At 28.6% G+C, this 17,696-nt stretch overlaps 1 protein-coding gene across 3 annotated transcripts in view; it reads right to left on the bottom strand.

The window, feature by feature from the left end:
* LOC107436447 (sex comb on midleg-like protein 4) overlaps positions 1-17,696 on the bottom strand; it is a 250,459-nt gene that overhangs the window by 89,140 nt on the left and 143,623 nt on the right. The gene's annotated exons all lie outside the window — the stretch shown is intronic.

Raw genomic sequence — 17,696 nt, 5'->3', positions numbered from 1 at the left:
ATAAAAAAACGAAACGGCATTTATTAAATAAGTTGATTATCAGGAAGTGGAAAAAAATATTTTTAAAAGAATAATAAGTATAATAAATTGCATTGATCAATACATTTTATTCAGGGTTAACAGTTTAACATTAAAAATAAATCTTTATAACTTTGCTGTGCGCAAAGTAAGAAACAGTAATAACTTTATATCTAACTATTGAATTCTCATGTAGTATGATGCAATTTTCTGAGGGGATGTTAACCTTATAATATGCAAAACCTTATAATATGCATACTCAAAATATTTGTGCCGATAATATTTAAAGTTATAATATCAGACACAAAAATGCAACTTTAATGAATAAATAAGCCTTTTTTTCCATGGCTTTGGATTCTTAACCATCAAAGCCGCAATCGGAAAAATATGGTCTCAATAGTTTAGGCAGGAGATCGTTCGAAAATACGGGCGTAATAATGTTAACTTCACTTTTTACATATTTTAATGTAACTTTGGAACTATTTTAAATAATAAGTAATTTTTACAAACAATTATAGAACTCTTTTATTCAAAGACGTAAAAAATAAATTTTTATAATTTTTATTAGTTTCTTAACTTTAAAAATCATCAAAAAACTTTTAATTAAAAGTAATACGTATCTTTATCTCATTTTTATTTATGTAATTTAAAAACTGAAAAATACGAAATTAAAATTGAATCAGTTAAATTAACTATTCGATTCATGTTTTCTAGATAACTACTTCTCCCTTCGTCTGATTTCGTAAATTAAGACATCCTCTGCGAAATCAATTAGCAAATCTAAGTTGCGCCACTCGAACCAATCATTTGTATCATATTACGTGACAATTCAATCAGTACATTAAAAGTTATTAAGATATTTTGTTTTGTTCACTTTTTCGAGAGTGGGGATAAAAATCAATTATTGATTAGATAAATGACAACGTGTAATAGAAATATTATGCTATATAAATACATACTAAATGGTAGAAAAGAGATGCTTTATCTGAAAATGCAATTAAGTATAATTGCACATTGTGCATTTTAATAATATATTACATAGAAATCGTATTATTTCTCACAAAGTGCACCTTTTCTTAGAAAAGGCACCTCATATTTTTGACAAATGTTATTTACAATATTTTTATCATTTTCCATTTGCACTAAGAATAATGTATGGTCAAAACTACCAGAATATGGTAAAATTTACCGTGTTTCTGACTATACAGTATACAGTCACACTCAGAAAAGCACATTCATTTTTATTGAACCACTTTGTAAATGGCTTTTGGTAAAATTAACAATAAGATATACTTTTATTACCCAGCTGTTTGGTAGTAAATATGGAAAAATTTGGAAATTTTCATGATACACTATGGAATATGGCATGAAAATATTTATTCGGTTAAATTTACTTTTCAATTTTGCATTTTTACTAAATGTGTGGTAATAAAACTATAAAATAAAAAACCAGAATTTCCTGTAAGCCGTTACCATACGAACTGAAAAACTTCCAAATAAATGGTATAAATACTTATATTTTGGTTTTACCAGAATAATGTTTCTTCTTTAACGGAAATATTATTACCATACCAGTACAGTAATTTTACCATACTATTTTTTTCTCCGTGTTGGATTCAAATAATTTTGCATAAGTTTCTTTTTTGTAAAATTTAAATAGTAATTTTAAATATTTATTCAAAATATTATTTAGGACGATACACTTTCATGCAAAAACTCATACGTTATTATCCTAGTTGCCTATTTCATTATAGCTAATTCCACAATTCATTATTAGTATTTTTATAGTTTAGTAAAGTTTAAGATGCGTTAAAGCATAGCATTTGAGGATGTCTGCTTCATTTCACAGAGCACATTAAAATAGTATCAATTTCATAGATAGATACTTGAAGTTATTTATAACCATATTTCGAGAAAAAAAATAATTAAATTAGTCAGGAAGTAGAAGGCAATGCATTTTTGTCTACTGAAGAAATGTGGATGGAGCTGTATAAATTTTAAAAAGCATAAATAATCAGCAAAAATTTTAACCATAATAATGAGAACCGATTTTCACAAATCTCATTGTATTGCAATGAAAAAAAATCTACTTTATTAAAACAGTCACCAATTCAAGATAAGCTTTAAGCAAAATCAATCCGTGACTCGTTAATTAGAAATAATCAAAAAACATCCGAAATGCAAAACAATGAGGCGCATTATTTTGAAGCAATTTTTATTATGCTCTCTGATAAAGAGAAATAAATTATAAAAGAAGAGGGTATTCTTTTAATCAAAATAAGAACAAGCCCTGTCTCCATTACCATAACACCCCTAAGGGCGAGAGTTATATTCGACGATAATTAATGCCTCTACTTTAATCATTAATATCTTAGTTTCACGGCTTAACAATTTCTTTGTCAGTATGCTGTTTCCAAAGATAGCTGCAGAAATTAGAAATAAAAAGATCAAAAAATAATCGATCCCTTTGAAAGTTCGAAGGATGATTTTGAACATCTTTTTTTTTGGCCTTTTTATTTTCCCACTGAGATTAAAATTAATGCCTCGTCATGCTTAAGTTATCCTCGTCTGTATTGCAAAGTATAACATTCATTTTTTAGTTAATCGTCGAAGGAATTGGAGCGGATGCAATGAATTCTAAGAAAAAAGAGTTTTTATAAGAGGGGAGATAATTTTCTCCAGACTTAGATACTTATTTTGAAGCTTTTTTTGAAACTTGCAAGACAAGATCGTTCTCTACTTAGTTTGAGTTGCAAGAAAGTTCGCATTTATCATAAATTGTAACGCTGACAAGGAATCGGGGATGGAAAAAAAAATCCAACATAATAATTAAATACTCTATCTCACCACAAATACATTTTTTACGTAGAAATTTTGGAAATGTGAATGAATTATTTGATGGAATTTGCGTTTAAGAAAATCTGCTGAAAAAATTGTTGATGCCCCTTAAATTTTTATATTTATTAAATCTACTAAACAATTTTAAAATTATTCATAAATTGCTTTAATGTATATTTATGTATTAAATATATAACTAAAACTCCAAATATAATATTTATATTTTATGAAATATGTTTAAGCACAGTTAAATTGAGAACTAAATGTATTTAAAGGAAATATATTAATGAAATATGAAAAAAAGTATGATCAAAATCACTGGAATATGGTTAAATTTCCTATATTTCAGGATCTAAGGCAGCAATAAAAAGCCCGGTAATTTGAACCGAAGTGCTTTGGAAATGATTTTGCTAAAATTAACAATAAAATATGGTTTTATAATTTGTGATAAAATGTTTATATCGTGACAAAATTGTGTAATTTTATCATGATATCTTAAAACATGACATAAAACCATTTTTTCGGTAAAATTTGTTTTTCAAATTCATATCTTTTACTAAATGTATGGTGCAACTTTGAAAACCAGAATTTCTGATAAACCGTTATCTTAAAAGGAAAAAATTACAAAATGAATGGTTTCAATACCTTAAATTTTGACTTTCACTACCAAAATTACGTTTCTTTTTTTTTTTTTTACCAGAAGCATCACTACCATACAGTATGGTAATTTTTGCCAGAATTTTTTCTCTCTTTGAGCTGTAGAATTATTAAACATTGATAACGTTCGCATTTGCAAAATTTGATCTACTTAAATTGTTAAAATTAATGGAATAGCTACTTTTAAGTTTTTGGTGAGATAGATGAAACAAGGTTTAAATGAAAATTGTGGATAATTATACATAGAAAAATATAGTTGTGATTCAGTTTATTTTGTATTATATTTTGTCAAAAATTTATAAGTATTTAGTTAATATTATTGTTAACATTCAAAACGAATTAAACAATCGAAAACAAATCGAAGCATATTGCTTTATTTATTGATTTTATTTTTTTTTTGTAAATAATTATGTAGTAATAAATAATAATGTAAATAATTATGCAGTACTATTACTAGAGTCGAAGGCCTTGCGATTAAATATCATACAGGATGAAGCTGTTTAATACTATTGGTTTATTATTAGTGAAGATGAAGTGATTTATATATATTATTATAATGAAAAACAAGCTGTTTTGATCTGAAAAATATATGAAAGGTGCTTGCCTGGTTGCGAACTTTACTGATTGTTAGATTAAGTTAAGAAAAATAAGTACCAAACTGATATATTGATTTTAAATGTAGATTATATTGGATGTGCTACTTGGTTTACTGTTACCAAACATTTGGCTATTAAGTAAATCTTTGTTAAATTGCATAAAATTGATCAAATCTTTGATTCTCTTTTTTGTTAGTCAGAATTGATATTTTCCAAACAAAGTTTTTATCTTAGGAAGGAATTCTCAAGGAATATTACTACAATATGAGCAAGAAAAACAAAACAACTTTTTTTAATCTTTCAGTAAATTCTTAGGAAAATGATTTTGTTTAATGATTGAAGGAATTGATATTTTCCAAATAATTCTTTTATCTTAGAATGGAATTCTCAGATAATATTACTTTAGTAATATTAATCGTAATTTAGTAATATTTTAATATGAGCAATAAAAACAAAACATTTTTTTTAATCTTTCAGTAAATTCATGACAAAGTAATTTCCTATGTAAATTACAGAATGTATTCCGAATTTTAAAATTTTTACCATTTTAATGTACAAAAATCAATCTAGAGACCAAACCACTAATCAGAATTAATTAAACCAGACTTCATACTAATCTTGAAGACATTAATAATACAAAACGAACAAAAAATATAAAAATAAACAAAGAGACCAATAACTGAAAATTTAGCTCTAAATGAACAATAGACTTTCTTCGGACAAAAATGTAAAGATATTAATTTAAAATAAATAAATAAAAATTACACTCTATGCATCAGATAGGTAGGTTAATATTAAAAATTATAATAAAAAAATAAGAGCTGTATATCATAAAGAAGTATATTTCGTTTATCTTGTGTTATAATGATATCTGATAATGACCTTTAAAAAATCTATAAATTCAGATCAAATAAACTGGTTTTTTTAGAATTTATTTATGCCTCTAAAAGTATTTCAGTCAGTATCAATTCCAAATAGGGAGGTGGCGGAACTAAATGAAAGCCAAATGAACTATTAATATTTACAGGGTGTGACTATTTCGTAATAGATCTTTTAAATAATGTATAAATAGGCTTCAAGTGATTTGCATGTTAATTTGATTTTAGTGGTAGCCGCTTTTTATGGCCTATCTTTGATCAAAACAGAGATTCAAATTTCAGCAGGGTATTTCTTTTTATATTCCAAATTCAGGAATTTCTTTTTATATTCTAAAAATTATTTATTTATGAAATGTCAGGTTATATGACCTAGTCAAGATATTTTCAGGAATTTTAAAGGAAGAAGAAATGACCTATCCTAGTCAGGAATTAGACACTTGTTAAATTTTTTTTGAAATCCATGGCAAATTTGAAATATATTTTTGGATCGGAAGCATTTTAGTTCATTTTTAAAAACAAAACAATAGAAACTGTACATAAAATGCAATGATGCTGAGTTGACAATTGGGACCAGTTATCTATCCTTCGTTTTCAGAAATAATTAGTGATTGTTATCCAATAGAAGTAGGGTTATATATTGATATTAATATGGTGTAGAAATACAGTTTATGAAACTTGGTAAAGTAAGGGGTTAAAAATTTGATATAGAGTTTTTGAATGTTACTCCAAACTTTCACAACTTAGAAAGGCAAACAAGTAAAAAAGTGCAAGTTTTGGAAATAATTTTAGAATAATGTGCTTAACCAATCAAGTGATTGAAGTTAAAAAATGATAGTTAGAAAAGGGACTAACCTTAAAGACTCTATTGTGGGCAAAAGTTACTGGGGCATTTATCACCAATGTGGGCATTCTTACAGTATTCAAATGAAGTAAAATCGTAAATTTGACTTAAGACATTGAAAACACACGGAGAAATTTAATATTTTAAATGATCTTTCATTTATTAACAATGCTAGATGTTATTTGCGAAAAAAACGATGATTTTTAATTTGTTGCTCCTTGCTTATGACATAAACATGACATATATGACAAATACATGTAACATTTATGACACATTACAGCAACAGTTTCTTTCTGGATAACAGGAAACTCACTTCGCCGTCTTTGTATCCGATGCATTTCACTCGCTATCACTACTTCACTGCATTTTCATCCCAGATGCATAATTTTTTATAGGCTTAAAAATAAAGAGTCTCGTCAAGAACAGAAAATAAGGACCAAGAAAACAGTGGAATCAACTTATCAAGTCCCACGAAAACCTTATTGCTACATTAAATTCTTCATTGCGTTGCTGTCACATTTTCTTGAGAGAGAGATTGAGTAGGGAAACTACTATGCATGTCAAAACAGTGGGATTTTAATATTTAGACTTTTAGATCGGTTCTCTTTCAATCTATTTATTTCTGTTTGTAGTTAGGTTACAGAAGTTAGTAGTACACAAGTTAGACGTTAGTAAATAACTTTTGTTTCAGCTTATATTAACGTTGAAAGATGATAAAAAAAAATTATAAATCACGTGTACGCCTCCGATATTTGCAGCAGTGAAGTGATTTCAATGGCTCGAACATCGCAAGGCACTAGTAAAATATAACAAAGCGATTTGCAATTACATCTTTACTTTTATACAGAAAACTAACGAACTGTTATACATGAAACTCCCTGGAATTAAAACAATACTGGTGGATTTCAAACTAAATAATAAACCTTTTAGAACATTTAGTTCAATTCAATTGTTTTCTTTATAAGCTATTTGCTGTTATATTTTTATTATAATTGTTAGTTTAATCTCATTCAAAATTCACACATCTGAAATCTATAATAACTATTTTGCCTAAATCCAGAGGATCATTGACCACAAGATTGAAAATTACGGTTTGTTGCTAAAGGTTTGTTGACTTAGCAATCTGCAACAAGTCATCCAAAAATCTATTGATCCCTAAAAAGGTCATTTATCGTAAAAGGAAATGTCGAACTGGAAATTGGTCACCTCAAATTAAGCCTAAATGATTTCCTATGCTAGATTTCTTCAAAGGAAAAATAAAACATTTCTCCAATTTTCTACCTTAATCATGGAAGGTAAATACCAGGTACGATTGCCCCATTAAGAACTCTTCTTCTTATATTTTAGGAAATTTTCCGTAAATTTCCATCCTGTCAGCTAAGTAGCGTCTGATGAATTCAAAGATACAGTACATCGCTCCTTCCTTTTGCCATCCACCCATCCGAGGTACAAACTGATCTTCCATCCATGCGTTTCCAGGTCTGTGTTGCGAAGGTCGAACAAATAGCTGTTGATATTTCAGATTGTGATTTTTTTCCCCTTTGGTTTCGCTTCAAATCAATCACTGGAATTTTGATTTTTGTATAGATAGTCAATTTTCTTAGTGTGAATAGAAAAAACACGTTGAAACGAGAGCGAAAAATAAAAAAGTAAAAATTTGACTCTCTCACGTAGGCAGCCAAGTGTGTTGCAGGGTATTGCTTGGTGACATTATTATCATCTTCTGTTCAAAAATAAAATAATTCGTGGGAAAAGTGGTCGTGTTTCCGCTACTACTGCGACTCAAGCAAAAGTATGGGAAAGCGGAAAACGCAAATAATCATCAGTACGGTACGATGCACGCAAAGATTTATTTACTCTTTCCTTCAAATAATATTTTTGACAGCCTTCAAAATTTAAATGACATAAATTATTCTTTAAAGTTATAAAGATTTTTCTTACATTTTTGTTCCTCTGAGACAAGGATGTTACAATTTTTTTTATTTACTTAAGTGTCTAAATTCACGTTATTTTAAATTAAAATTTCAAAATAAACTAACTTAAGTACCTCGGCTGAAAATTAACAACGTCTAGAACTATTGTTCCTGAACGAATTGAAATGACACGGATTATTCTATAAATGTATTCTTAGGAAAAATAATTATTTTAAAACTATTCCTTGCTGATGACACGTTTGAGTAACACTTAGAGACAATATAAAAAGTACTTTTCTGAAGAAAAAAAAGTGATAGGTAATTAGCGCTTAAACTAATTTGATAAAATGTTTAATGTTCAAAATTGAAATTGTGTTTAATGTTTAAAATTGCGTTAAATTTAATGTTTGAAATTGTGAAAAAGCCACATTTTCATATTTTGTATAGGCGTGGTGATAATAAAACTATTTTAAAATAGAAAATGAAGAAATAAACTATTTTAACAAGCGGAAAATATAGTGCAGAGTAAATATTTTTACTAATTAGAAAATATTGTTTCGATAAATAGCTTAAAAATAGGAAAAGGAATTATTTTTAAAACTATTTCCTGCTGATGATGCGATTGCGTAACACTTCATGATAATATAAAAAGCTTTTTGGACAAAAAAAAAGTTATAAGTAACTAGCGCTTAAGCTAATTTGATAATTTCTAATGTGTCCGCTGTTTTAATTAAAAAAGATATTGTAATTGAATAATATCATATCAAAATAAAATTACTTACATTGTATAGTATTACGTTACATTATTTCATGTTATATCGTTATTAAGAACTCATAGTTAAGACGACTGCCGTTTATTCGCCGAAATGAATTAAAAAATGAAATAATTAAATCACAAATTTTTATTTTTTTGAAAAATATGTCATAACACAGTGTGAATGTTTCGGCATTTAATGGGTTAAATGACATTTTGATATCCACTCAGATGCTACGATTTGTTTGATTTATCCATGGGTTTACATTCGCGTCATTTAGAACTAAAATTTCATAATTTACTTACATAGGTTTCTCAAATAGAAATTAACAACTGGAACTAACAGTTGAATTAAAAAATATTTCACTCAAAAAATTGGAAATTAAACTTAATTCAAACTTAATTTTGACAAACGGAAAATATAGTTTTGAATAAACGTTTTTATTAATTGGAAAATATTGTTTTGACAAATAATTTAAAAATAAGGCAATATTTGTAACTCTAACAACAGAATTTTCAAAATCAATTCATTTATGTATCTTCATGAAATAGGTGCTTTTAATTGTTTATTTTAAATTTTTTAATTTTGTATATTATTTATTCGTAACTTATATGAATTTCTCCTGAAAATATTGGTAAAGGTTTTTAAATAGAAATATTTTTATCATGCTAATTTAAACAGAAAGGAAAAAGATCCAGTTTTATACACGTTTATACGTTGTATTTTACTAGATTATAAGCTAAAAACGCTAGGTAAATTGAAGTTGCACTTAGACAAGTCATAGTTTATCTGTCACTTTCAAATAAACAAACAAATAACATTATTTAAGAGTTCACCATGAAGTGTTATGATGTGTTTCATAATCACACATTTATTCCTCTACATGCATTTCGCTCAAAAATGAGTTTTATGACATTTCAATTTCGAACACGTGGGAGGGAGTTTCTCGGCTATATTTGTTTCGAAGCTATTTTTACACATTTTTGCTCAATTTTGAAGCACAACATGCTTCTGTACCTTGTACCTTGCAATACGTTTAAAAACCTCAACAGTTCAAGTAAAAGCAAATGGAAAATTTGAAGCCGAAAAATGTTAAAATAAATGAATGAATGAGTAGAAATCCAATTAATTTACTTATTTTTTCACTGTATATTAAAGCAGATGAAATGCGCAAATGACTGAATTAAATAAGACGACACTTTCGGAAATGTTTTGTTTGTATAACTTGGCGTATGTTTTTAAAGAAGCTACTAATACTTGCAATAAATCAACTAAATTAAATGTTGCTTTATCAGTGGTCTCCAATTTTTTTTAGATTGGCAGCTTGGTATCTTTCTGTATATCGGCTCTCTAAATATGCACTATGCAAACTTCTTTTATTACGAACACTTCGTAACAGGAATTAAAAAAAATATTATGTCTGCATTGCTTTATGGTGCCCTTGTCAGTAGTTTGGATCTCAAAAGAGTACTCATAAAAAAGTATTTTGGGTCTCAATGCTTTTTTTTCAATATTAGGAGAGAATTTAGAAGTTAGCTCGATAATAATGAATTAATAATTCATTTTTGTAATATTCTCTTTTCCCAAGTGTACCAATAAATTAACCATGATGTTGAAGAAAAGGACTGAAGTAAAGCGTAATATTTATTGAAATTACTGGTTTTCACAAGTTTAAGCATTACTTCTTCGATTTATGTGCCACAAGTTATTTTGATATTCTGCATTACAACATCTTTTTAGTACTGGATTCTTTTAAAAAATTTTCCTAATTTTATACACAGTAAGAATAAATATTTCCGATTTATGATTTTTATTTTTGCTTTTATGCTTAAGTTCCTTTACACAAGAGATAAGTGATAAATATTATTAAAAATCATATATTTGGAGCAACTATTAAAAAGTGTATAATATATGAATATGCTCTTCAAATGTATGTAAGTTGTTTCTTTTATAGGTTATAAATGACAATACATTAACAATATTTAGGTGTATTAATTTTTAGTTATCATAAAAAAAAAGAGTATTACGATTTCAAACGATGCAAAATAAATAAATAAATAAAAAATACATGAAAAGTAATCACCCAAACATCCTTTGAATTTTTATTGTAACATCAGAAGGCAAAACTGTGTTCCACATGAACTGTGCAATTGTATAATTACGATTATAAACGATTCTTTCAATTATGATAACTGGTATGTGTTTAACCGTGGCCTTCTCCAAGACAAAATTCGTAATGGGACCATCAAAATACTTTAATGGTTTATGTTGCTCAACACTATTTGATGGTAACCGTTATCCAACAGTTCCCGTCATGTTGTAATGGAATTTGATGGGCCAACAAACTTCTATCAATTCATGTTGGAAGATGATATTTTACTATATGATGGTGAACCAGCATACTATGTTAGAAATTGAAAAAAATTTGCTTTAGTACTATGAAGGTCAAAAATCACATTATTTTTCGATATTGGTAAACCAACATCCATCATTTGATGATAGGACGCATTAATTTACCATTACTAGACTAGTAACCTATCAAGTACTGTTTGCTATCAATAATGAAGCTCCATCCTTTATTTAATGATAGAATAAGTTATAATAAACCCATATATGATAAACCATTTCCCACTGAATAATCATGTATTCTCATGCTGACAATATTTTGTGCCTAATATTTTTTAACATGAAGTAATGTTTACATACCAACCATTTTTTATAAATATCAATTTGCTTGGTTATAAACACCACTTGTTAGTTAAATAAATTCAAAATTCATTTAACGAAAACTACCAGAAAAGTCTATTATTTTTTCTATGTAGAGGAAAAGAAGTAAAGGGAAGATAGTGTGCGCATGCGGCTATAGTGGGAAAAACACTCTCTTCGCTTGCTTCGGTGAGCAGCTAAAAAGATCAACGCTTGGTAACGCACCTTGTAAAAGTAAACTCCACTGCTTCAAGTGAAAGTTCGCCCATCAAACCCAAGCGAAGAGAGTATGATTGATTCAACATGAACCTGGGTTAATTTCAATATCAGAGTGTTGGACAGTTTTGATGGTCCCAACAAAAAGCATGATGGTTTGTGATGGAAAATAATAATGGTAACCAGTAAATTATGTTGGATCATGATGAATATTTTTTTGGATCTTTTTGGATAAAAAATCCATCATACTGTGATGGGTATGATATGTTGGCCCAACATGAAAAGGTACTAATTCCTAGTTTGGGATGTTGGGCAGATTTGATGGTCCCATCAAGCTGTATGATGGTTTTTGATGGAAATTCAAGATGGTAACCATCACATTTGTGTTGGTCCATGAATGAAAAGTCACCATGATTTTTTGTCTTGGGTCGGGCGGCATAATAAACGGTCTGAGTGATTCAATGCCAGGTTTTTGTTGCTATTTTGGACTGAGTAGTTCTTTCATTAAAGCAGTTTGACGGGTTTAACAAGTGCTACGCCCAGGACGATAACGTTGGATGCGTGATCTTATGTCCCTTATAGATTTATGGTGATAATAGGGAACGAAATAGCCTGTCCAGAACTGAGACATGAGTGGAAGAAAATGCCACTAACCGTCATACAAGGATTTGTGGAATGCATAGGATAATAATTTAATTGCTTCTGGTGAAATTTTAACCAACTATTGAATATGGATAATTCCTTTTTTTCATAGGTGTCCAATTCACTGATAGATGTTGGTAGATTGTGGTGGTCGTTGAACTTTTAATTTGTTGCTCAAACTCGACTCTTTCCATAAGGTTTATATCTGACTGACTGACATGTATACTAAATGCTTGATTGGCAAGCACAGACTTCATTCGGTTAACCTCATTGTCACCATGCCGATTCATTAGAAACTTAGCAAGATGACAGCTTTTCTTGCAACTAACCTAGGTCCAACTCGCAAAAACTGCTACAGCGAGGGAAATACACCCAAAATACAACTCTTGGTGTCAGCGTAAATTTGGACAAAGGATCTCAGTTCATACCATGAGAAAGTTATACCATACCCAATTCATTCCGTACCATGAGAAATACCCCGCCCTATTATTCCACACCAACTGATACACCATGCAAAAGTCTCCGGCTACTATATTGATATTTTAATTTGATTACAATAAAAAATATAAATGTCACTTATTTGTTTTTTAATACAGAGCAGTTTCTAAATACATCTTTCAAAAAAATTATTTATCTTTTTAAAGTTACATGAATAAACAGCCAAAATTTGAAAGTAGTTATTAATAACTGATCGGACACTTTTGTACGTCACGGTACATGGGCGTCTAAATACTTGTTGGTCGATGGTTGTTAATATCACACAATGCAACGCATGTCCCCTGGGCTATTATTGTTCTGTCGAGGAAATTTTAGTGATCCCAGAATTATATAATTAATTTTAAATTATTAGTTCTATAAGAAAAAGAAAAATTCCATAGAAAATAAATTTTAAATTACTAGCTGCGCCAAATCCGTGGCTGATGCTAATGACGAACGAGTCTAAACAGTGCTTTATTAAGACTGAAATAATAAAACACTTAGCAGACTAATTTACTAAAGAGCAAATAATAGAAAACAAGATCATGCTTGACAGATAAGCATTTGGAAGAGATTTTAGTGAATTTCAGACAGATATTTTTGAGAATTTCAGATACAAATAATTTTCATAATATGGGGATCAATGCTATAGCAAGATGAAAAAAGTAATTTCAAAATAAGAGATAAATGATATTCATTTCATTTTTCAATTAAATATTTTTTTAGTTCTAAAGTTACAATTCAGATTTGTAGTTATGTTTAGAAAACAGTATTAAATTTAGTAACTATATTTTGTCTTTCTCAGAAAGGAACCAAAATGTATAAAAGGAATTGATTTGACTACCTTCAAAAAAACATTTTTTTTAAATAAAATACCAATCTATTAGAAACGCTAAAATTTAGTTTTAATTGCCTTTTAAATTCCACCTACTAATTGATTTCTTGGCCAATTATTTAGTGGTTAAAGTTTTATAAATGCACTTTAATTTAATTTCCGTACCTATATAATTTAATTGTTTTGATTTAGGTCAATATTTAATTTGTTCAACTAAATTTGACTAACTAATAATTTTACTAAAACAATTTGAATTCAGAGTTATATAATTCTCAAATAAAATAAGCAGTTCTTATTGATTTCACCTTCAACATCAAAGGGTATTAAAAGATCAAGGATATCAGTGACAAGAAATAATGCCGTACGTGATGTAGGTCAAAAAAGATAACGCAAATCTTCAGCAAGACAATTACAAAACCTTTGTCAAAGAAAAACCAGATGCAAATTAAGGCCGTTACTTAATGAAGTGCGATATTTCGATTATTTACTTTCGTGAAAAGTTTAATAACGTGTCATTTTGCGCATAAGTAAGCTTTTTCATAACAATAGAAATCAGTATATAACGGTAAAATATATTTTACGTTGTGTGTGAAGGCCAGGTTGTTGTTATGTACGTGCATGTATGTCAGGAAAGTCAAACCTCTGTTTTTCACGGATGAGGAATCACCCTTTCACTATATTACAATACCACGGAAATATGTTCCTTTCTTTTCAGAGAAATATACGACCGTTTACAAAAGACAGCATTTTCAAGTGTAATACAATACTTCGAGGACTTCTTTAAACATGCGCTCTAGAAATAAACCCAATATTTATTTCGCTTGATTATTTAGTATCTTCTTGTGGCGTTTATTGTTATCAATAATTAAACTTAAACTGTGTGAAATTTTTTAAACACCACAATAATGATGTATCACGACCATAATCGATATTATCGAGAACGTTGATTTTGGTAACGTAATGAAAAATAATATAGAGTAAATTATCATAAAAAAATTATCATCATATATAGTAAGATATTTTTATTTCCTTATGACAGATAATGTTACTAAAATTATGATATCGTTTAACCTTACTTACTATGAATTTCAAATGTAGCTGTATAAAATATCGTAAAAGTTTCTGTTTAATTGAAACCACTGTGATGTATCTAAACTAGCAAATATAAACTACACTGCGTTAAATCGTAAATAATTCCAGAAGACAAAGAGTAATGAGCATTACATAACTTCACATTTTAGTTATCTTTTCTAAATATTTTTTTTTCAAGAGTCGCAAAAGTTTTTCGTCAGTAGTTAACTAATTTGATTTTTTCATTTTCACAAACATCATTTAAATATAGTTTCATTAATACATTAATATTAGTTATTAGATTCTCAAACTACTAAATATTTTTTAATATTTAGTAGTTTTATATAGTCTAAATATTTTTTATTTGCATTCAACAGATACTGTCTTGCTTTCCTTCGATGAAGTGTTTGGAAACTGTTCTTATGTATCTCTATGTGGAATTTGAATACTTTACTGACACTAGTTTTTATTATTTAACATTTAAATAGGTAAAAAAATATGGTATATTTACTTTTAATTTTTAAATTATAAGTTTAACTAGAATGTTGGCCAACAAGTGTGGATGGAAAAGGTTAGAGAAATGATGCAATCGAAATCCGTTAGTAGGCATAAAAAGTAAATAAATTAGAAATTAGACGATTCCTAGAACTGTGTTTTAATTTATTTTTGTAAAGTATAATAAAATAACTATTAAAAGTTATTATATAAATAAATTATTATATAAAGTTATTTTATTATAATCATTTTCATAAATTATAATAAAATAACTTTAACTAGAATGTTGACCATCATAGTGTGGATGGAAAAGGATAGAGAAATGATACAATCGAAATTCGTTAGTAGGCGTAAAAAGTAAATAAATTAAAAATTCGATGATTTACAGAACTGCAGTTTTATTAATTTTTATAAAGTTATGTTTGAAAAAGCAGGTTTAAGTTATAGGGATAATATAACAGTTAGAATAGTAGAGCTCATTTTGAATTACGAAGAATAAAGTATTAATGGGCGCCCTGCATGAAAAGTGAACTGTATCATTTAAATGAACTTTTTAATAAATATTACTAGGAACTTTAAAAAAAACAGTTAGGAATTGATAAAAGTAATAAAATATCGATCTTTTTAAAATTTGATTGCATCAAAGCTAACAAGTTTCTCCAATTAAATATAACAGTCATATGAATGAACGACTGGTCGAAATTACGCAAAATTAAATCACAACAATAAGAAATACTGAAAAACCAGAAAGATATTTAATGTTTTTTTTTATTGATGAATATAAATTTACTAATAATCATTAAAATAGCCAATTTTTCAATATTATTATCACTAAGTACGCGATTTATTATTTCTGAAAATTTTTTTTAAATTTTGATATTTCATTAGAAAGAACGGGTTAAGAACACTTGTTTTGTGTTTACATGGATGGTGAAACAAATCTTATGCATATTCCACAATACGTTCTTTTAACGTTATGTTATATTCTATACATTTTACATTAATATGAAATTGTCAAAAACAAAATCCCTGCCCAAACATTTTATTTAATTTTATAACTGGCGTTGAACATTCAAGTAAATTTTGAGTTTACGAATATTTTACAACTAACCCCATTTGTGCTACATGGAGAGGAAAACCTCGAAAACCTTCCACGGTTCGCCCGACAGCGAGGAGACTCTAACTCATTACACTGGGGCTATTTAAAGTCACAGTGCTCGGCGTGAGCCGGGTTCAATATTTACATAGACCAGCTATCGCCGAGATGCGAACCAGGGCACGTCATTCAGAGGCAAACACTCTATTTTCTGAGTCACCCAAGGTAGGAAGATTTTATTTTATTTTATAACTGTCGTTGAACAGCCAACCCAATTTTGAATTTGTGACTACCAATGCTCAATTCCGGAGCCTTGTAATTTTGAACCCAATCCAGAAGACACGCGAACTGCTGGATCAAATATTGGGAGAAATTCGCCTTCGTAGGAGACTTTTAAATGGTATTAATCCACATTGGCATTACACGGAGAGGAAAACCACGAAAACCACCCATGATTAGCCTATCAGCAAGGGGACTTCAACCCATAATCCATCAACCACTGAGGATATTTTGCGTCAGCACTGAGGCCGGTGCTAGCCGAGTGCGGAATTTGAATCGACGAGCCATCGCTGGGATTCGAATCCGCTTCAACTTATTGGATGGCAAACGCTCTATTCCCTGAACTGTTCCGCATCACAACGAGGGAAATAAAATCACAAACTGATTTTTTTTAGTAGTCAATTATTAAAAAAAAGTTGCCTATTTCTTACAAATGATTGCAAACGAAACATTTTGGCTTATAATTTGGTTAAATTAGTAGCCATAGCAGGGCTTTCTTCAATATAGTAATTTTTATCGTCTTTTTAGTAGCCAATTGCTGCCCTGTATTTACTACCTTATTTTTTTTCAGACTATGCAACGCTATTAATGAAGTTTTTTGAAATTTCTTAAGTTTCATTATTCACTTGAGGTTAAAATAGTTTTAGTTCAAAGATTTATCGATTAAAAAAAAAACGGTTCAGAGATTGGTGCCATTTCTCATCAACACTAAACCCCTTTTCTTTGTTTGTTTGTCTTTTGAATTAGATTTTTTTGGAAAATATTTTGAGTTTCATAACCGCCAAGAACTAAAAATGTTTTAATTCAAAAAATTTTTAATTTTTTTTTATAAAAGGGTTTCAATTTTTTTCCTCTAAAATGTAGTATTTTGCTCTTCAATTTTATTAAATCATATTTAAGTAGGTTTTTCAAATAAGTAATATTAAAATTCTGAATATTTTTCTCCATACCTTTTAAGATACTATAAAAGAGTTTAATAAGAGATTTTGAAAATATTTTTAATATTGATGCACCTCCATTTATTTATTTTCTTTCAACATGGTCAGCCTTCTTATAATCTTGCAGGTTACCTTGAAAAACCTAACCAAGAGAAAAATCCTTTCAAAAACTAAGTACCACTCCCTTTACTTTCAAATTTCTTCCTCTTCAGAATCATACACTCTCCGATTTCGAAGATTATTAAAAGAAAAACAGATCTTTTTAGATCTGGTGTGGACATTAACCTTACATTATCGTCGGCGTTTTTCCGAGCGTACCGTATCTACCTTCGGGGCATAACAAAAAATAAAGACTATCTGTCGGCTATCGAGAAGTTGCATTTAAAAAAACTATGTTTGTGACCTTAGCTTCTTCTACCCATTACTTATTAAAATAAAGCGTACA

This window comes from Parasteatoda tepidariorum, chromosome X1 (genome assembly GCF_043381705.1).
Source record: "Parasteatoda tepidariorum isolate YZ-2023 chromosome X1, CAS_Ptep_4.0, whole genome shotgun sequence".
NCBI lineage: Eukaryota > Metazoa > Arthropoda > Arachnida > Araneae > Theridiidae > Parasteatoda > Parasteatoda tepidariorum.
Note: the sequence above shows the minus strand (reverse complement) of the source record. Positions and strands in the feature narration are given on the sequence as shown.